The sequence below is a fragment of the Engystomops pustulosus genome, chromosome 5 (genome assembly GCF_040894005.1).
Source record: "Engystomops pustulosus chromosome 5, aEngPut4.maternal, whole genome shotgun sequence".
Taxonomy (NCBI): domain Eukaryota; kingdom Metazoa; phylum Chordata; class Amphibia; order Anura; family Leptodactylidae; genus Engystomops; species Engystomops pustulosus.
In genome coordinates, this window is record NC_092415.1 from 137,354,476 (window position 1) to 137,376,829 (window position 22,354).

Below are 22,354 nucleotides of genomic sequence, written 5' to 3' on the forward strand. Positions count from 1 at the left end.
TTCACATCACGTGTACCCTGTCAGATTTAGTAAGTGGGATTTCCAGAAAAAATGGGGTTGGGACCATAAATTGTGTTGTGTGAAAGTCAGGTGGATACATAGCTGATAGTCCAACTCAATAGACTTATTTTTTTAATTTTAATTATGGCTAGAAAAAAAGCAGCCAAGTAAAGAAAAACGAGTGGCCATCATATACTTTAAGAAATTAAATCCGAAAAAATTTGGAAAACCTTGAAAGAATCCCCAAGTGAAGTTGCGAAACCCATCAAGCGCTACAAAGAAACTGGCTCACATGAGTACTGCCCCAGGATAGGAAGACCAAGAGTCACCTCTGCTGCCGAGGATACCGTATATACTCGAGTATAAGCCGACCCGAGTATAAGCCGAGGCCCCTAATTTTACCACAAAAAACTGGGAAAACCTATTGACTCGAGTATAAGCCGAGGGTGGGAAATGCATTGGTCACAGCCTCTCCAGTATGTAGCCAGCCAGCCCCTGCCCCAGTGTATATAGCCTGCCAGCCCCTGCCCCAGTGTATATAGCCTGCCAGCCCCTGCCCCAGTGTATATAGCCTGCCAGCCCCTGCCCCAGTGTATATAGCCCCCCCCTTCCCCGTCGTGCAGCACACGACATGATTTATTTATTTTTTTGACTCGAGTATAAGCAGAGTTTGGGTTTTTCAGCACATTTTTTGTGCTGAAAAACTAGGCTTATACTCGAGTATATAAGGTAAGTTCATCCGATCACCAGCCTCAGAAATTGCAGGTTAACAGCAGCTCAGATTAGAGACCAGGTCACTGCCGCACAGAGTTCTAGCAGCAGACATCTCTACAGCAACTGGTAAGAGGAGACTGTGTGTATAAGGCCTTCTTGGTAAAATAGCTGCTAGGAAACCACTGGATGGCAACAAGCAGAAGTGACTTGTTTGGGCTAAAGAACACAATGAATGGACATACAAGACCAGGGGAAATCAGTGCTTAGACTGACAAGTCCAAATTTGAGATTCCAACCACCGAGTCTTTGTGCAACGCAGAAAAGGTGAACAAATATACTCTACATACATGGTTCCCACTGTGAAGCATGGAGGGGGAGATGTGATGGTGCTTTGCTGGTAACACTGTTGGGGATTTATTAAAAATTGAAGCTATACTGAACCACCGTGGTTACCACAGAATCTTGCAGCTGCATGCTATTCCATATGGTTTGCGTTTAGTTGGACCATCATTGATTTTTCAACAGGACAAGGACCCCAAACACACCTCCAGGCTGTGCTATTTGACCAAGAAGGAGAGTGATGGGTTACTACGCCAGATGAAAGGCCCAACAAGTGCTAAGCATCCTTCAAGGACTGTTGGAAGACCATTTCAAGAAATTTTCACATCTGACCTCATAAAAAGCGCATAAAAAGTAATCAAAAAGTAACATTTACTCCCACATGATACCAAGAAAAAGTACAGCTTGTCCCACAAAAAATAAGCTATAAACCAGCTCTGTAAACAAAAAAAATATAAATGTTCTGCCCATTGTTACATGGCGATACAAAAACAAGCAAATTTCTCACAAAATGAGTTCTATATTCTGCAAAACAGTTAACCATAAAAAAGCCATATAAATGGGGTATCGGCGTAATCGTGATGACCCATAGAATAAAGATAACACATTATTTTTATGGTATGGTGAATGTTGGGGGGGGGGGAATGCTAAAAACCATAAACAAGAATTAATGATTTTTTAAACCACCACCAAGAAAGAGTTAATAAAATCTGATTATTAGCTATTGAGCCCCCCCCCCCCCTGTAAATGATGTACCTGAAAAGTGAATCTCATCCATAAAAATAAAAAAATAAAAAATCTCCCACATGTCCGAATTACAAAAAATAAGCATTTTATAGCCTGTAAAATGTGACATTGCAGATCTGCTCTGAATGGCGCAGCTTCCCTTCCATACTTGGCCGTGCGCCCATACAGCAGTCACCACCACATATGGGGCATCAAACTTTGTGGAGTTTTTTATCATTTAATACTTTGTAACTGTTTAATTTTTGGCCTAAATTAATATATTGTCTAAAAAAATTACAGCTTGTAAATTACACCTCCATATTGTTTTAACCCATGAGAAGCATCTAAAGGGTTAACATACTTCTTAAAGTTGATTTTTTTTACACATTGAGGGGTGTAGTTTCTAAAATGGCATAATTTATGGGGTTTTACTGCTGTTTAGGCCTCTCAAAGTTAATTAAAGGGCACCTACCACCACAAATCTTTTAAGGGCTAATCCTCACGTCCCCGCAGTTTTTTGTAAACTTTTATTACCCTAATATGTTAATTTTGTTAACATATTAGGGTAGCCACTTTACCCCTCCTACTCACCATGTTCGGCGCGCAGCTGCTCGTAGCTGCGCACCCTCGTCCGACGATCCTGCCGTCTGCGCATGCGCAGAACAGCAGGCCCGCGCCTGTGCAGCCCCGGCTTCGGAGCAGTGACCGCGCAGGCGCGGGCCTGCTGTTCTGCGCATGCGCAGACGGCAGGATCGGCGGACGAGGGTGCGCAGCTACGAGCAGCTGCGCGCCGAACATGGTGAGCAGGAGGGGTAAAGTGGCTACCGGGGCGTGGAGTAGCCGCCTCGTGTAACCTCAGATGTGGCTACTCCACGCCCCAGTAGCCGCATAACAAAATTAACATATTAGGGTAATAAAAGTTTACAAAAAAGTGCGGGGACGCGAGGATTAGCCCTTAAAAGGGCTATCCTCACATCCCATTGATTCACCTACCACCCGATCTACCTTTATAGGTAGATTTGTGGTGGTAGGTTTCCTTTAAAGCTGAGGAGGTGGCTCTCAATAAGGGTTTTGGCGATTTTCATAAAAATGAGAAAAATTGCACCCAAAATTCTGAACCTCCTAACAACCTAGAAAAGAGAGAGGAGGTATAAAACTCTGTGCCAATATAAAGCAGACATTCAGAAAATGTCAGTTATAAAGTTACTTGGGTGCTATGATTATCTGTCTGGAAAGCTGAAAATTTTGAACTTTGAAAATTAATAATTTTAAGAAACTTTTGCCAAATTTCATTTTTTTTTCATAACTAAACACAAAAGATATCCAAATTTTTCTATTACTTTGAAGTACAATGTGTGACGGTAAAACAATCTCAAAATCCCCTGGTTAAGTTAAAGCGCCACAAAGTTATAACCTCCTATAATGACACAGGGCAAATTTTAAAAATCAGGCCTGGTCCTAAAGGTCTAAAATGGCATAGACACGAAGGGGTTAAAGTCCAGTAGGAGGTTGTACCTAGGCTGATATGCATGGTGTAGTGAACTGTGTGGAGAAGAGCTCGTAGTAGGATCTGATTTACAGTTGGTTTAGAGAAACCACCTGGATCCTATAGTGATTTGTCAGAGCCGAATAAAACATTGTTCATTTTCTGCACAGCTTCTAGTAAAAGCAAATGATAGACAGCTCATTGCATTCGATTTTAATCAACACATAATGTAAAGTTTAATGACCGAGATTGTGATCCCATTCACATGTATTTGAATCGTGATTAGAAATGCAATACAAACCCAGGGGGGTTAGGTTTGCTTGCGATTGGGAACAAGCATCACATGATCAGATGATCACTGGTTCAAGTCCCAGGGGAGTGGAAAAAAATGTTTAATTAAAAATTTTCTTAATACAAAATAAAAGTCCCCTAGATGCCCTATATTAGTGATGGCGAACCTTTCAGAGACCAAGTGCCCAAACTGCAAACCAAAATCTACGTTATCAATGCAAAGTGCCAACCCGGCTATTGAGCCTAAAATTACTGACAATACCGCTCTATAAGGGACATATAATACTGCCACATGATGACCATCACAAAGCAGGAGAAAATACAGTGAGGGACACCACCCCCATAAAGGAGGGACACTAACACCATACAGGAGGGTGGGTGCACTGAATTACAAAGTTACATGGCAGGTGAATTTTCAATCAAATGACCCCATATGACAGCCGTCTGTGGCTAATATAAAATATATATATTTATTATATATTATATATATACACACACACACACACACACACACACACACACTGCCCTTGGTCCAGAGCTCTGGGCACCTGTGCCATGCTGTCAGTGAGGGCAGTGTAATGCACCCCGGGGTCACTGGCAGCATAGCACAGCAACAAGAGATCTGGACAAGGGCAGAATATATGTGGCCATGGATAGCTGTCATACAGGGCAATTTGGGACACTAAACAATAAGGACCTATAGTTGTTTAGTGTCCCAAAGCTGCCCGACTGCTGCCTGTGACATTCACACAGAGCAGCTCCTGCCTCCTCACTCCTGCTGTTCTCATCTGTGCTGTGAAATGTGTGCTCCAGCCGTTTTGCCTCATTATCCAGCGTCTTCCTGGGCTGCAGGGAGAGGGAGTGAGAGAGTGTAAGGCTGCACTAGTGAGCACAGAGCAGCCTACAGTGACAGAGATCACTGGAGCTCTCCACGATCGTCAGCTTTTCCTGCCTGTCCTGAGCTTCATTGAATCATATATACACGGCAGGGAAGATGGTGCGTGTGCCCACAGAGAGGGCTCAGCATGCCCTCTGTGGCACGCGTGCCATAGGTTCGCCACCGCTGCCCTATATAGTATAAAATTCCCAAAACATAAAACTGAACCCGTTTGGTCAAAGCCTTTAATAATATATATATATATATATATATATATATATATATATATATATATATATATATATATATATATTTCTTTTTTTACTTTTTTTTATTTTATATGATTTTTGTGCATCCAACCAAAACAAAAAAAAAATCCATAAAAAGTGATCAAAAAGTCACATTTACCCCTGCACAATACCAATAAAAAAAACCCAACTTTTTACAAATATTACACCGCTTAGTAGACGGCAATAAAAAAAACTTCTCTCAAAATGAGTTTTTATTTTGTAAAACAAGTCAAACATAATAAAGCTATACATGTATATGGGGTATTACTTTAACCGTACTGAACAGAAGTTCATATTATGCATGTTATCTATGCTATTTGGTGTATAAACAAAAAAAAAAAAAACACTTGATAAAAACTAATTACTGAATAGTTTTTTGTGAACCTCCTCCAAAAAAACGCTAATAAAAAAGTAAAACAATGGGGTATTGTGCCCCAAATGTATTGATACTGCAATCCTTGAGGGGTCTAGTTTTTTAAATGGGTCCACTTTTTGAAGGTTTTTACTTCCCGACTATATTAGGGGCCCAGCCAATGCAACATAGAACATAAATACTTTCGATAAAACATCTGTGGTGGTAAAAAGCTCAATATCAACATAAAAAAATTCTCTGGGTGGTGCAGTTTTTAAAATAAGATCATTTGTGGGGGGAGTTCACTGTTCTTGTAGTTCAGGAACTTTTCAAATATATGTTGGCACCTGAAAACAACAAAAAATATGCCCTCTAAAAGCTCAATGTCTACTTTGACATTTGGGGTATTGCCCCAATTGTAAGAAACTGCACTACAAAAATTAATTTAATTAATTAATTTTAGGACTAAATAATCATTTTAATGTCATGGTGTAAAAATTACAAATAGAATCTCCATTTTGCATTAATTCTTGTGAGAAGAACAAGCTTACCAAAGGCTGTTCTGAATAGTTTTAAGGGTTGTGTTTTCAAAAATGGGGCGATTTGTGGGGAGTTTCTAGAAACTTTGAACATGCTTATGAAGCTGAATTGTCCCCATAAAAATATTGACTCTGAAATTTACTAGAAAAAAAAAAAACACTGTTCAAACTTTACGCCTCAACATCCTAATATAGTAAATTAACATAAAAAAATGTCAGCATGAAGCAGGCCTATGGATAATGTTGTTAGCAACCAATTTGGGCAGTCTAACTGTACAATAAGTATAACATTTAGAAATGACAATAAGAAATCAATACACCAAATTTCCATTTTATTACAAATAAGTGCAATATATTTCAATTAAAATATAGCATTACTGTGAAGTAAAACATGTCATGAAAAAAAAGTGTCTGAAAATAAACTCGGTAAGATAAAGTGTTCCAAAGTTATAACTGCATTAGAGATGGGCGAATTGATTTTAATGAATAGGAATTCATTTAGAATTTCAGGAAAACTTTGGTTCTGTGATTCTTGGGAACAAATCCCCCCCCCCCCCTTTATTAGTAAAATAGCCCCAAGCACAACATGTTACATGGGGCAGAGAACTCTAGGAAAAAGAAAGGACTAACCTCGATCACATGTGCAGACAATTTTTTTTTTGTTGCTAAAGTAGATATCAATAAATCCGTGTCAAATCCATATAGTTGGTGGAGTGATTTTTGCTCAAAGTCCATGGTGTCAGTTTGAGGTTCTGTATTCCCCAAATTTCAATTATTTTTTGTTGCTAAAGTGGATATCAAGAAACATAGTTGATTAACCAATATGTCAGACAGAGAGGTGACAGGTGCAGCAGGCACAGGTCGTAGCACAGTAAGGGGACGTCGCAGCAGGGATTATTCTGCGGGGCCAGAACTGCCGGTGTCATCTTGCGGCAGTGTGCTGATGAACAACTAAAAAGGTTCTCGATTGGTTGACTAGGTCATCCACTTCCTCCCAAATGACATCTGACAACTCCAGCCAAGAGTCCTTGGGTTCATCAGATACAACCCTTAGTTGGCATGGCCCAGGAGCAGGTCAGTGGTCCTCACCAGTCCTCAACCAGCCTCTGTCCTGTTCATTTACTTGCCAGAGATCTACTAGGTGGTCTGGGCTCAGCGTCACTATACAGCGAGGACAAATTCTTTGAGGACAATCGGCAGCTGCTTGGGGCAGTGAAGAGGTGGGGCAGACATCCACTGCTTCGTGCAGTAGGCAGGAAAATAGAGATGTGGAGAGTGGCACGGGAGGTTATGTTGGACTTGCAAGTAGTCAGGCTGTGCATACTGAGACTGTTGTGGAGAATAGCAGTGACAGTAAAAGATGAAGCAAGGGCTTCATTATCATCGTCGGGAGAAGCGGATGTCAGCTTGTGCACGGGGTACAAAAAACTACTTCGCAGGTCCAAGTAAGCAGTGGCACAGGGGCTCGGCAGCGTTGTTAATAGTCACTCAGTGCAGATTGTTGGCGGCAAAATCACCAACTCGGTGGTGTGGTAGTTTTTTTTTTTTTTTTTAAGACACCAGAGGAGCCGAGCACGTGCATATGTAGAATCAGTGGGCAGAAATCTGCTCCTCGCTACGCATGGCGCCAGCAGTCGTTGAATGAGGCAATTACAAAGAGACAACTGTATGTGTCCAGCCATCCTAAGGTGCAGAAGCTGACCATGCTCCTGTCCAAGTTGTTGGTAGTGCATTCCTTCCCTTTCCAAGTCGTGGACTCTGCACCCTTCAGAAAACGAATGGCCTGTGCCGAACCAAGGTGGAGAGTTCCAAGCCGAAATTTATTTTCCAAAAAGGCAGTACCAGCCCTTCACAAATATGTAGATAAGAAGGTGGGCCAGTCCATGTGCTTATCGGTTTCTTCCAAGGTGCAAGGCAGCGTGGACGTGTGGAGCTGTAACAATGGTCAGGACCAGTAGATGTCCTTTACGGCCCACTGGGGGAATGTGCTTTTGCCAGCCACACCAACAACTTACACAAGAGACGCTTTCTCCTCCACGTTGTCAAACTGCTGCTCCTGCATCAATGTCCACCTCCTCCTCCTTCTCCTCCACCTCCTCCTGCAATTCCACTGCTTCATGTCCTGGAACAGATGCTGCAAAATCTGTCTGGTCAGGGCACTGGAGAAGTGGCGACTACATCTACATCCGGTGGGGTCTGAACTGGAGGAAGAGGACATTGGAGCACAGGCAGAGTCTGGTGAAATTAGTGGTTTTTCTACTCAGGTGACAAGAGAGGAGGAGCAGGAGCATCCGGAGGAAGTAGAAGACAAGGCAGATGACCAAGAAGAACCATGCCAGTATACAGCGGAGATGGATGCCGGGAGTCCCACAGAGTCACTTGCGCAGATGGCCCGCAGCATGCTGCTTTGTCTAACTAGTGACAGCCGAATAGTCAACATCTGGGATAGGGTTGATTTTTGGCTCTACACACTCTTTGACCCTCGCTACCGGTCCAAAATGGGTGCCTTTTTTCCAGCTGCCGAGAGGGAGGAATAACTGGCGTACTATAGACAAATACCGTGCAGACAGTTGGCTGCTGCCTATGTGCGCCATTGTCCATCCTGTGTCAGGTCTGACCAGGGGATCCCTGGCAGTCATTGATCACGTACTACTGCCATGGCTAAGCCATGGAGCCTGGAGTCCTTAATGAGCAGCTTCCTTCACCCACCTAGTGAGGAGGGTAGCCACCACCAGCAGGACGTGGAGCAGACCCTGCACCAGTAGGTGGTGACTTACTTGGACAGCACTTTATCACCCCAGGTAGACGATCCCCTGGACTACTGGGCAGCCAAACTTAATGCTTGGCCGCAACTTCAGTACAGAAGCTGTCCTGCCCAGCCAGTAGTGTGTTCAGGTGTTCAGTGTGGCGGGGGCCATCGTTACTCCAAGGAGAACCAGCTTGTCCACCCATAATGTGGAGAGACCGACCTTTGTCAAGATGAATCAGGCGTGGATCGGCCAGGATTTCAAGACACCAATGCCTTATGCATCAGTTTAGATCAGCCATGACGCCTCCCCCAAACATTGAAAAATTGGTCTGGATTCTAACTACCTGCCTCAGCCACTATTCTGATGCTGCCACTCGCATGATGCCACACATCTGCTGCCAGTTGCTCTATTTGCCTACCAGGGACTGGAATTGTCACCCCCCACCACACTCTGTGCCACTTTCTGACCTCCTGCTGCTGCCGGCACGCCCACACTGTGGCCTACCATGTTGCTTCCACCACCAGAATTTGTCATTGTGCCACTCTCTGGCCTCATGCTGCTGCTACTGCCACCTCCACACTGTCATTGTGCCACTCTGCGGCCTACTCATGCTGCTGACAACTGACCGCTGTATCCCTGGAACACCCTGTAATTTCCGTAATGCCGTTTTCACCCTCCACCACCCTGCCTCTATCTTTGGTTTTCCCCTTCATTTCATCTGTCAGCCAAAAGCAGAAGTGGATACAGAACACAGAAGACATGCAAATATCCCATTTACTGGTCATCTCGGTTTTGGATCCACTTTTGTTTATTTTTGGCTTTAGCAATACTGATGGATTATTGACCGTTTGAAAGCGGACACTGACGGATGAAAAGAAGGGCAAAATGATGTATCAGCGTTTGACAAAACAGGTCCTGTCGTAATCTATGGAATCATCTGATGTCAGTGTAAAAAGAGTGCACTCTTATGTCATAGTGAAGTAGTTGTGAACCTTTTAGAGACCAAGTGCCCAAACTCCAAACCAAAGTCTATGTAATCATTGCAAAGTGCCAACACGGCTATTTAGCCTAAAATTACCGACAAGCCAACTCTATAATACTGCCACCAGGATGAAGGATTGTAAACCAAGTGCCTTGTAAAAAAAATTGCCCCCCTTGAACTTTTCTACCTTTTGCCACATTTCAGGCTTCAAACATAATTTTTTACCAAAAAAATGTTGTACCTTTAAACAACATGTGGGACACAATTGTGAAGTAGAACAAAAATGTATTGGATATTTAAACTTTAGTATTGTAAAAAAAATAAAAAACTTTAAAAGTGGGGTGTGCAATCTTATTCTGCCCCCTTAAGTTAATACTTATTTTTTTCATTTGTCAAGATTGCACCTCCAAGTCACTTGGTGTATGTATCGATCAGTTTTGCACATCAAGCAACAGAAATTCTTGGCCATTCTTACTTTAAAAACAGCTCAAACTCAGTGAGGTTGGAGGTAGAGAATTTGTGGACAGTAGTTTTTAGCTCTTTACACAGATTCTCAATTGGATTCAGGTCTTGACTTTGACTTGGCTTTCAGTTGCTCACGTGCTGGAGATCCACACCTGTGCCGGTGCCACACATAGATCCAAAGAAAACGCGAGACTCTGCAACAGTGCTGATTAAAAATATTTGTCTTCCATCGAAGAGCTCTTTATTCTGGTTAATTCCATTTAAAAAGTGGCAAGCATAATCCCCGCAAGTGCGAGTAAGGTCACATAAGCCTACGTGTTTCTGGTGCACAATGCACCCTTAGTCATGGCTAAACAAAGGTTGCAAGAAAAACCAAAACCATAGGCAACCATGTTTCCTCTAGTCTATTTAGATCAAGGGAGAAAAGTAGCCGCACTTGGTTGACACAGAGGGGCTTTTTCAAATGTGGATCGTATCCCTGTAAGACTTGCAACTATGTGTCACCTACCAAGTATTTCTTGAATTCTGAGGGGGACCACAGGTTTACCATAAACAATTATATTAATTGCAACAGCGATTATGTAGTATACCTAGTTGGTTGTACTTTGTCACAAGATATACGTCGGATGTACCACTCGCAAATTTAAGCAGAGATTTTTAGAACATCTAAGAGATATAAAAAAATTGGTACAAATTAAGCATTATGGAACAAAGTGAAAAGAGGAAGAGTTTATCTGGGGCAGCGCGACACTTTATTGAGGTACACCAAGGAAATATAGCATCCTTATACGGAGTGGCAATTGAACAGATAAAGCCCTTGGTAAGAGGAGGAGACAGAGCTAGGGTCCTACGGGATCGTGAGGCTTATTGGATCTTTTGTCTCGATACAAGGTTCCCAAAGGGTCTAAATCATTAAACATGAAATTATGTTTCATTACTAGTCTTTATCTGAGACACTGTTTTGTCTTTTGCCCCTAACATCTTTTGTTCCAATTACCTTTTCTTCTTTTTAACTAGAATTAACTATGAGTGCATTTAGGTCGAGTTACGATCAGGTGTATATTTATAAGAAAAACTAGGCACATAGTATCGCAGGAGAGGATATACTATGTAGTATCCTATGCACTTATTTGTCAAACGGATACAATCTGTCTTTCTTAAATATATTGCATGCACGAGCCAACCGGAACACCAAATCCTGGACTGGAATACCTGTTGTACTGAGACATGATAATATAGTGACTATCACTATCGGATATATATACAATATATAAAGTTGAATGAACCTGTGACCATGTAGGAGATGTTTTCTTGAATTTCTGTTTTAATATTTCCATTATATCTTTTAACTGTGGTTATATGTTGTACCTGTAATATGCTGGCATTGCGTGCCGGGTTTCGATCCGTTTTCCTGCAACAACCTAGTCACGTGACGGAGGTGGGGCAGGGGAGCGGCTCTTATTCCGACACACACAATGAAAGTTTAGCCATGACTAAGGGTGCACCAGAAACGCGTAGGCTTATGTGACCTTACTCACACTTGCGGGGATTATGCTTGCCACTTTTTTAATGGAATTAACCAGAATAAAGAGCTCTTCGATGGAAGACAAATATTTTTAATCAGCACTGTTTCAGAGTCTCGTGTTTTCTTTGGATCTATGTGTGGCACCGGCACAGGTGTGGATCTCCAGCACGTGCGCAACTGACAGCTACGGTGAGCTGTATATTTTCTTTTCTTTTGATTCTAACACCTCAATACATTTATTTGTAAGCCATTCCATTGTAGATTTTGCTTTTTGTTTGGGATCATTGTCTTGTTGGAAAAAAAATCTCTGTCCCAGTTTCACGTGTTTTGTAGACTCCAACAGGTGTTTTTCAGAACGGTCCTGTATTCGGTTCCATCCATCTTCCCTGTCCCTGCTGCAGAAAAGCAGGTCCAACCCATGATGCTGCCAAGGCATGTTTGACAGCAGGGATGATGTGTTTGCAGATTTGCAGTGGTCCGATACTCCTTCCATTTCATTACGATCCCTTGCACAGTGCTCCTTGGGATATTTAAAGTTTGTGAAATCTTTCCGTATCGAAATCCGGCTGCAAACTTCTCACAACAGTATCACGGACTTGTCTGGTGTGTTCCTTGGTCTACATGATGCATAACCTTGAGACTTGCTTACACACAGGTGGACTATATTTATCATCACGAGTCATTTAGGACAACATTGGACGATTCAGATATCCTCACTGAACTTCTGGAGTAAGTTTGCTGCACTCAAAGTAAAAAGGCCTAATAATAATGCACGCCCCAATTTTCAGATTATAATTTTTACAAAAGTTTAAAATACCCAATACATTTCAACAATGTATAGTATGAAGAATGATGGAACAACTCCAAAAAGGTCAAAATATATGTCTAAATATCAGATGTAGCAAGGAGGACCTCGATTCCCTATTTCCTAAATTGCAGACTTCTTCTTGTGTATGTGCTTTATGTTCACATAACAAACGTTAATTCTGTGCTCAGTACATCAATGGGTAGATAAGTAATATATATATATATATATATATATATATATATATATATATATATATATATATATATATATATATGCATTTATCTATCCATTGATGTACTGAGCGGAGGATTAAGGTTTGTTATGTGAACATAAAAATTCTGCTTGTGTATGTATTCAGTAAATTTCACTCCACTTCCCAATTGTATAGCGCTTGTAGTTGATTCCAACAATTACAATTTTATATCTTTATGTTTGAAGCCTGAAATATTGCAAACGGTAGAAAAGTTCAAGGGGTTTAAATACTTTCGTACTGTGCCCTTGTTTTTAAGAAACAAAGGTTTCACAAATCTATTCAAATCACATCTATTCATAAAACCCAAAATCTATTCATAAAAGTCCTAAGTAGCTAAAAGAAGAGCAGAACCTGCCAGATGTGGCACACTCCAGCATGTAGATGTGCTTGGTTTACAACCCTTCATCCTGGTGCTAGACACCCTTTAACCGGTTCCCGACCGCCTGCCGTGTATTCACGGCGTGCGTTGGGTCCCGGTGGATGGAGAGGGCTCAGCTGGTGAGCCCTCTCCATAGCCAGTAAGCCTATGCACCATATTGCTGGAAAGACTTACCGTCGCATATTGCAGCAAAGACTTACCAGTAACACCCGCAATTGGTGCTAGTACCGATCACAGGTGTTATACCAGTGATCACTGCCAGCGGCTTCAATAAAATGGTGACACATGGGTCGCCATCTCGAGGATCGTCGCTCCCAGTGACGTCATCAGGAAGTGGCGATCCGTCCCCATGACAGGCTGCTCATTTTAATCCTTTCATTACAATGGGCAATCAGCACATTTTAATGAATGAGGAGGAAAATCCCTATATACTGCTATACTGTAGTATGGCAGTATTTGATAGGATCGATCAGACAACCTAGGCTCAAAGTCCCCTAGGGAGTCTGAAAAATAGTAAAAAATAAAAAAAGTTTTAAAATTATAATTAAAACAAACCCCTGAAAATTCAAAATCACCCTCCTTTCCCTAGAACTGATATAAATATAAGTCAACAGTAAAAATCATAAACACATTAGGTATCGACGAATACGAAAATTCCCGAATCTATCAAAATATAATAACGGTTTTTAACCGCATTTAACCCCGTAGTGGAAAATAGCGCCCAAAGTCGAAAATGGCACTTTTTTTGCCATTTTGAAAAATATTAAAAAATTATATATATCTATATCAATCAATAAGTGATCAAAAGGTCGCACAGTCCTGAAAATGATACAATTGAGAACATCATCAAAAGTCGCAAAACATGACAACACCCACAGCTCCGTACATTGAAGTATGAAAAAGTTATTAGCGCCAGAAGATGGCAAAAGGTTTTAATTTTTGTAAATGTAGGAAAACATAAAACCTATACAAATTTGGTATCTCTAATCATATTGACCCAAAGAATAAAGTAAACATGTCATTTGGGGCGCACAGTGAAAGCCGTAAAATCCAAGCCCACAAGAAAACAGCGCAAATGCGGTTTTTCACCATTTCACTGCATTTGGAATTTTTTTCCTGCTTCCGAGTACAGGGCATGGAATATTCAATACCATCTCTATGAAGTGCAATTTGTTAAGCAAAAAACAAGCCCTCACACAGCTCTTTACATGTAAAAATAAAGTTAGATTTTTTTTTTTTTTAACCCCATCAGACGCGCGCCGTACTAGTATGGCGGGTCCCGGTGCATGGAGAGGGCTCGCGGGCCGAGCCGTCTCCAAAGCCGGTAAGTCTTTGCTGCATATTGCAGCAAAGGCTTACCGGTAACACCCGCGATCGGTGCTAGCACCGATCGCTTTCACGTCAATCACCGCCAGCAATGCTGCCGGCGGCTTCAAAAAGATGTCGGCGCAAGGGCTCCGCCATCTTGCCGCGGATTGTCACTCCCCGATGACGTCACGGAGAGAGGCGATCCGTTGCCATGACAGCTTCGGGTCTCACAAAGGCCCGAAGCTGTCTCGTTTTAACCCATTCATTACAATGTGCCATAAGCACATTGTAATGAATGAGGAGTAAAATACCCATATACTGCCATACTGCAGTAAGGCAGTATATGGTAGGATTGATCAGACAACCTAGGGTTAAGGTACCCTAGGGAGTCTGAAAAATAGTAAAAGTAAAAATAAAATAAAGTTAAGAAAAAAAAATTATAATAAAAAAACCTAAAAATTCAAAATCACCCCCTAGAACTGATGTAAATATCAATAAACAGTAAAAATCATAAACATATTAGGTCGCACAGTCCTAAAAATTATAGCAATGAAAACGCCATCAAAAGTCACAAAAAATGACACCACCCACAGCTCCGTACACCAAAGTATGAAAAAGTTATTGGCGCCAGAAAATGGCAAAATCCTCCAAAAAAATTTTGTACAGGAGGTTTTAATTTTTTTTAAATGAATGAAACCATTAGAAAACCTATACAAATTTGGTATCCACGTAATTGTACCGACCCAAAGAATAAAGCAGACATGTCATTTGGTGCGCACAATGAAAGCTGTAAAATCCAAGCCCACAAGAAAACGTCGCAAATGTGTTTTTTCACCATTTTCACTGCATTTGGAATTTCTTTCCCGCTTCCCAGTACACGGCATGGAATATTAAATACCGTCACTACGAAGTGCAATTTGTTACGCAGAAAATAAGCCGTCTTGGAGCTCTTTATGTGGAAAATCAAAAATTTATAGATTTTTGATGGTGGTGAGTGAAAAATGGAAGTGAAAAAACTAAAAAAAAAAAAGGCCAAGTCGTTAAGGGGTTAAGGTGGGGAGAGAAAAATGGAAATGAAAAAACAAGAAAAAACCTGGTCCTTAACCGGTTAAGTAGAAACTCACAATAACTTACAATACACTTTAGTGCATCCAAATTAGCACAATGCACCATCTTGTAGGCCTTGAAAATGTTACCGAAGTTCAACAAGATTGTGTTAACTGGATGCCCTCTTTGATTTTATTGAAACCCAAGTTCAAAAGAGTAATGTTGTCCTAATTCCTTGTCCTAAGGTTTAAGTTGCAACAGGGTTAGAGCATTATTAAAATCCTTGCTCCTTGAACAAGGGTCCTGAAGAGAGGCATTGTATCATAGTATCTTGTGAATGTCTTTTTGTGTTCATATTACACAAATATGTTCACTGTCTATGTGCTGCTTTATAACATTCAACAATGATATTATTCAAAACCTGTCTTACCCCTCAAAGGTTTTATATTATTTTGCATTTAAACTAGAAACTATTTGAAAAGCTTATCCAATTAATTGGATTTAAGGATTATAAACATCTACATTTGATATGCAGTGGATAGTATAGAGAGAAAAGTTAAAAATCATTTGGGTAGTCTGAAGTTCATCAGCTTTATCTAAAGTATGCATTGTTTAGAATCAACATCACCAACTAAGAAGCTGCTTTAAAGCATAACTAAACCTCACTTTTCACACTGAAAAGTACAGGTAATAATAGTACACTTTGCAATGTATTTCATTAAGCAAAGACAATTCTTTGAGTCTTTTATTCTGCTGCTTCTTCCTCCAGTGAACAGTATATCCATGGAGTGCATTGGACAGGGGTCTGATTTACACAGACTGCTTAAATGTGGCAGAAAGGCAGGAGAATGAAAGGACACATGAATGTATACACTTTACATAAGTATTTTACTAAGTTTACTATTACGATCTGCACTATTTATGCTAAAGGTTTAGTTCCAGGAGCAGATGAATGATGGTGAATAATGCAGTACTGTTCGCATCATTAGATGCTTAACCCCTTAAGGATGCAGCCATCTTGTAGATTAAAGGGGTTATCCGAGTTTACTAATAAATTTAGGGCCGGGCTGGCGAGGGCTATTTAAAAATAATAAACGTGTACTTACCTTGTCCCTTGCCGCGATCCATCTGTTTGTTTACAGGGGCACAGAAGCCGTGCACAGGGTGATGTGGCCAGCTCCTCCCATCTGTCTCCATCTCTCAGCAATGCAAGCACTGGGAGATGGTGTCGGATGGGAGCTTCCAGCTGGGCCAAAGCTCCCTGTACGCCCCTGTAATCAAACCGGCACACAGATCAGATGGACCGCAGTGCGAGACATCAGCAGTGCTTTAGGAGGTAAGTACACTTGCTATTTTTAAATAGCCCTTTCCAGCCCAGCCTAAATTATTAGTAAACTCCGATAACCCATTTAAAGGGCACCTACCACCACAAATCTACCTATAAAGGTAGATCGGGTGGTAGGTGGATCAATGCGTGGTCACTGCTCCGAAGCTAGGGCTGCACAGACGTGGAGTAGCCGCCTCGTGTAACCTCAGATGCGGCTACTCCACGCCCCAGCAGCCGCATAACAAAATTTACATATTAGGGTAATAAAAGTTTCCAAAAAAGTGCGGGGACGCGAGGATTAGCCCTTAAAAGGGCAATCCTCACGTCCCATTGATCCACCTACCACCCGATCTACCTTTATAAGTAGATTTGTGGTGGTAGGTTTCCTTTAAGGCTCGGCCCCATTTTTTGTATTCTGATTTGATTCGCTTTAAATGGTTCTAATTTTTGAACACTGTTACTTATCAAAATGATTCTGAGATTGTTTTTTCCTCACATGTTGTGCTTTATTTTAGTGGTAAATGTTGGCTGATTTTTTTGGCTGATTAATGTTTTTTGTAAATTAAAGCAAAACTTGATGAAAATGATGAATTTTTGGAAAAATTTCAAAATCATTGCGTTTTCAGGCATATAGATTTACCATCTAAAAAAGTTGCTGAATAAATATGCTCAGACCCCTGAGGAAGCCACAAAATTGTGGCAATACGCGTGGGGAGCTCTTTCTCCTCCAGGCAATCGAACTGTGGTGATAGAATTTATGTTTTCTCATGTTATTTATCATGTTACCTTGTGCAATACTTTGATTGATGGTCTGAGCATATTTATCTGCACTTCTGTCCTAGCCTGTATTTAGCCTTTATCACAGGCAATAGAGGGGAGTACACTGCGATATTGCACAGTGTTACAATGAAGCACACTTTATTGTGCATTCTTAGATGGTTTTAAAGTATACCAATAAAGCATTTGTATTTTATCCCATATCTCGGTGATTGAGTTTGGTTTATGGCGCTGGCTCTGTTGTCCTTAAGTAATAATTTAATTTCATGTCACACAGCTTACAAATTGAATATCGATTTTCCGTATTTTCAGAATAGACTATTTTGGGGATAAATACGGTTTTGAATTATATTTTATATATTAAACATCAAAAAACCCCTATATAAATCAACCCATCAAACCATCACAAACCGCTTTTAGGAAGATTGTTAACCCCTTGAGATCCTTAAAGTAATTACATCAAAATTTTAGGTGAAATTTAGAATCGTCAAATTGTGTCAGTTATACGTTCAATTAGCCCTAAAATTTACATATTTCAAAAAAGATAAAAAGAAGACTCATCTAAAAATTTGTTATGCAATTTCTCCCGAGTACAGAGACCCCCCACATGTGGTCATTACTTGTCTAATCATGTTATTTTTATTTCTTACGTTTTACTAAATTTGCCAAATAAAACCCTAATGTGGGGAAAAATCTATAAAATTTCCAATGTTCCAAGTAGCATAACATATTTACTTTTTTGGCTATGGAGCTGGTTGATGGCTTATTTTTTGCGGGACATGTTGTACTTTGCAACAGTATCATTCTGGAGTACATCTGTTTATTTGATCACTTTTTATTGCATTTTTTGTGGGATTCAATAAGTAATCATATTTTTGGTAGGTTTTAAACAGTTTTTTTTAACGGCGTTCATCGTTAGTGTTCAATAATTACTTACTTTTATTCTACGGGTTGTTACAGACGCAGTTATACTATACATGTGGGGTTTGTGTTACGATTTAGACTTTTTATGTGTTATACGTCTCTCTATATGCTATGGGGATAATGGGCATTTTATGGATTTGTTTTTTATTGGATAACTTTTTTTTACTTTTTTACCATTTCCACCATAGTACATGAACAAGCAATCATCTGATTGCTTGTTCATGATAATACTCTGCAATACTGATGTATTGCAAGGTATTAGCAGTGTCAGCCTATGCACATGGCACTATCCAACCGACAGTGCTTTAGGAAATTGTGAGGGGAAGACCAAGTGGTTGTCTGGCAAATTTACTCCAAAGAGGCATCTCTAACTTCCACCCAGGAGGTGGCCAATGATCTTGTAGAATGTGCATCAATCTTCTGCAATGTCATATGCCATTCAGATTGTAATTCTTATCCATCTAGCAGTGGAAGTAACTGAAGCCTTATCCCCTTTATTCTTTCATGTGAATATGACAACTATCTGCTTTTCTCCGGGATATTGGATAATACTTCTCCTGACATCAATAGAATGAAAAGACTTTTCCTTCTCCGTTTTGGGATTACTACAAAATGATGGAAGTGTGATATCCTGAGATTTATTAAAGTCTGAGAATACATTTGACAGGAACGCAGGATATGGTCTGTGTCATCAATACCGAGCAAGGGCTGTCCTGCATAATCTGTATTTGATACTGATGAAACAGAAGGACCCTCGTTCAGCTCCCTTTTCTTCTGAACCTGACCCATCTCCCGTGGCTACAGCTGTTGAGGTACCAGGTATTTCTGACACATGCTGAAAAAGTCTAGGGGTAGAAGATTCTCTTGTTTTCTATACTTCTTCCCTAACTACATTACACAGATTTTCAATCCACACAGCTAGCCCTTCAGTAACTATCCTTGTAATACAAGTAGTACATGAGGTATTCTCATAATTAGAGGGCAACCTTAATAACATAGAAAAAAAAATATGTGACTCACCCCCCCAGCAGTATAGTATACAAGGGCCGGGGTTCTAGGCGTTTCTGTCACAACCCGTTTTTCTGATGTCATGTTGGTAGAAGAAAATGGTGTAGCAGCTGGAGATGACAGCAGCAACTCTCCATAGTGCTATGGGCCTTTTAAATCTGCTGCCAAGTTGGAAGGGACGTGGCCTTGCGGCACATCCGGACAGAATAATATGCTCTACTATATAACTATATTTAACCTCAGGGGTAGAAATAGGCCTAAAGCCCTCCTGAAAATGTTAATCTAATGATAAAAATAAACTTGGATCAGCAAAATACCTGCCCGCCGGCCTGCCGCGCAGACCGGTAGTCACCCATTCCCTACTTCCGGAAACGCATTGCCTAGCATTCTCATTCTAACCGCTGCTCTGCTTAGTCAATCTGACACCGGAAATAGTCATTGATCCAGTCACTCCAGAGGGTAAGAGAAGCACCCTAAGGACTTACTAGTACAGGTTCCCTTTCAGGGACAGGAAGCCACTGATGCAGGAGAGGAGAAGGCTCTTTTTATACGCGGGTTTCCTGTCCCTGGGGGGTGGTGGATCCCTCTCTCTCTGGTTGGTGCAGTCGTGGTGAAGGGGAAAAAAAGGAATTTAGGGCTCAAATTCCCTTTAATATGCCCTATATACTCTGTGCTGCCAACTGTCAGTGAACAATATCCCTGAGTGACACCATAAGCTGTGTTATTACCTCCATAGTCATCCTCCAAGCGTCACCACATTATCTGTTACCTCACTGACACTACCTCCTCCATCACGTCAGTGTCACAACCATCTCAGTGTCATGTCAGTGTCGTTACCGCCAGTGTCACCTGTAATATCAGAATCAAAAGTCCTGTGTCACAGTCACCTGTCACTCCGGTATCACCATCACCGTTTATGTCAGTGTCGATCTCAGTGTCCCCTATTACATCAGTGTCACTACCTTTGGTGTCACTGCCACCTGTAATATTAAAATGAAAAAAAATTGTGTGTCACTGTCATCTGTAATCTCAGAGTTGGGTCTCACATCACTTACACCCGTCACATCGGCATCAAAACAAGCTCAGCATTACTAGGTCACCTGTCACTTAAATGTCACAACCATCACAGTTTCAGTCTCTCACCTGTAATATCAGAATTAAAAGTCCTCAGTGCTCAGCCTCCGTGCTTTCAGAGACTTGAAAGATCCGTTATATACTACACACACATATTATACATACATACATACATACATACATACAGCTTTTAAAAAAAGGGAACACAACCAACACAATATAACTTAGTAAATCAAACTTCTTTGAAATCAAATTGTCCACTTAGGAAGCAACACTGATTGTCAATCAATTTCGCAGGCAATTAGAAAAAGGCACTCAATAAAAGAGTGCTTCTGCAGGTGGGGACCACAGACCACTTCCCACTTCTCAATACCAATGCTTTTTGGCTGACGTTTTTGAATGTTGGTGGTGCTTTCACACTTGTGGTAGCAAGATTCTATAACCGACACAAGTTGCGCAGATAGTGCAGCTCATCCAGGATGGCACATCAATGCAAGCTGTGGCAAGAAGGTTTGCCATGTCTGGTAGTGTCCAGAGCCTGGAGGTGCTACCAGAAGACCAGTCCGAGCCATATGAGGGCGACAACCCAGCAGCAGGACCGCCATCTCCAACTTTGTGGAGGAACAGGAGGAGCACTGCCAGAGCCCTGCAAAGTGACATGCAGCAGGCCACAAATGCACACAAATTGTTAGAAACCAACTCAATGAGGACCCAATGTCCAAAGATGGGGTTGTGCTCACAGCCCAACACAGAGCAGGATGCTTGGCATTTTCCAGAGAACACCCGGATTGGCAAAATTTGCCACTGGCGCCCTGTGCTCTTCACAAATAAAGATGACCAGAGTTTCTCCTAATGTAGGAAAATAGTAGATCTCACGTGGCAGGAGTGGATCAGCTATGAACTGGTCTGCTCATTCCCCACATCTGAATCCGATTGAGCACATCTGGGACATCATGTCTCACTCCATCAACCAACGTCATGTTGCACCACATACTGTCCATGAGTTGTCAGATGCTTCAGTCCAGGTCTGGAAGGAAATCCTTCAGGAGACCATCTGCAACATCAACAGGAGGGAAATCATACAGACACGTAGAGGTGACACACAATGCGGAGCCTCATTTTGACTGGTTTAAGGACATTAGATCAATGTTGGATCAGCATGTAGTATACAGAACAACAGTATTCAATGAGAATATTTAATTCATTCCGATCCAGGATGTGTTATTTGAGCTTTTCCTTATTTAGTTTTTTTACCGCAACACCCATGAAACCAAACATCAAGAGAAAAACAACACCAGGGTGGGAATATGCCAGGTGCTGTTGTGGTTTGAGAAAACATCATTTCTGGTAAGTAACTACTATTTTCCCCTTCACCACGACAGCACAACCAGAGAGATTTTCTGAGAGAAATACATCTAGGGACGGAGCACCTTCCTCACAAAAGAGGATTCTGAAGAACCCTCCAGATTCAACTGATCATGTTTATAGAAAGTGTGCGGGGTAGACCAAGAAGCAGCCTGATAGATTTTCTCAATTCTGCTCAAAATGTTGCCAGTGCCTTGGCAGAATGTAAATAACATTAAAGGGAACCTGTCACCAGGAGACCCATTTTTAGCACTCTCCCAGTCCCCACAGAGCATAGTACATACACTGCCAAAGTGTTTTTGTATTAAAAATTGGTTTTACAGAAAAAAAGATAAGTTATATTGTACCTTTCATCAGCATGTGCTGTGTGACTAGGCAGTTGCCTTTTGGGAGGGGCTGGAAAGGAGCAGTTCCCCCCCCACCCTTGGGGAACAGCTTCTCCATGTGACCTTTTCAAATATATGAAAACACCCATCACTAGGCTTAGCGATGCCCCCTGCTCCTCTACAGCCAATCCCGAGTGTGGGGAGTTATTCATATATTTGAAAAGGTCACATGTTTCCCAAGGGTGGGGGGGGGCTGCTCCTTTCCAGCCCCTCCCAATTGGCAACTGCCTAGTCACACAGCAGATGCTAATGTAAGGTACAATATAAAATTTTTTTTCCTGTAAAACCTATTTTTTATACAAAAACACTTTGGCAGTATATGTACTATGCTCTGTGGGGACTGGGGGAGTGCTAAAAATGGG

General features: G+C 41.3%; 1 protein-coding gene across 1 annotated transcript in view; it reads right to left on the reverse strand.

The window, feature by feature from the left end:
- The window catches only part of PKD1L1 (polycystin 1 like 1, transient receptor potential channel interacting), a 315,437-nt gene that overhangs the window by 275,432 nt on the left and 17,651 nt on the right, over positions 1-22,354 (reverse strand). The gene's annotated exons all lie outside the window — the stretch shown is intronic.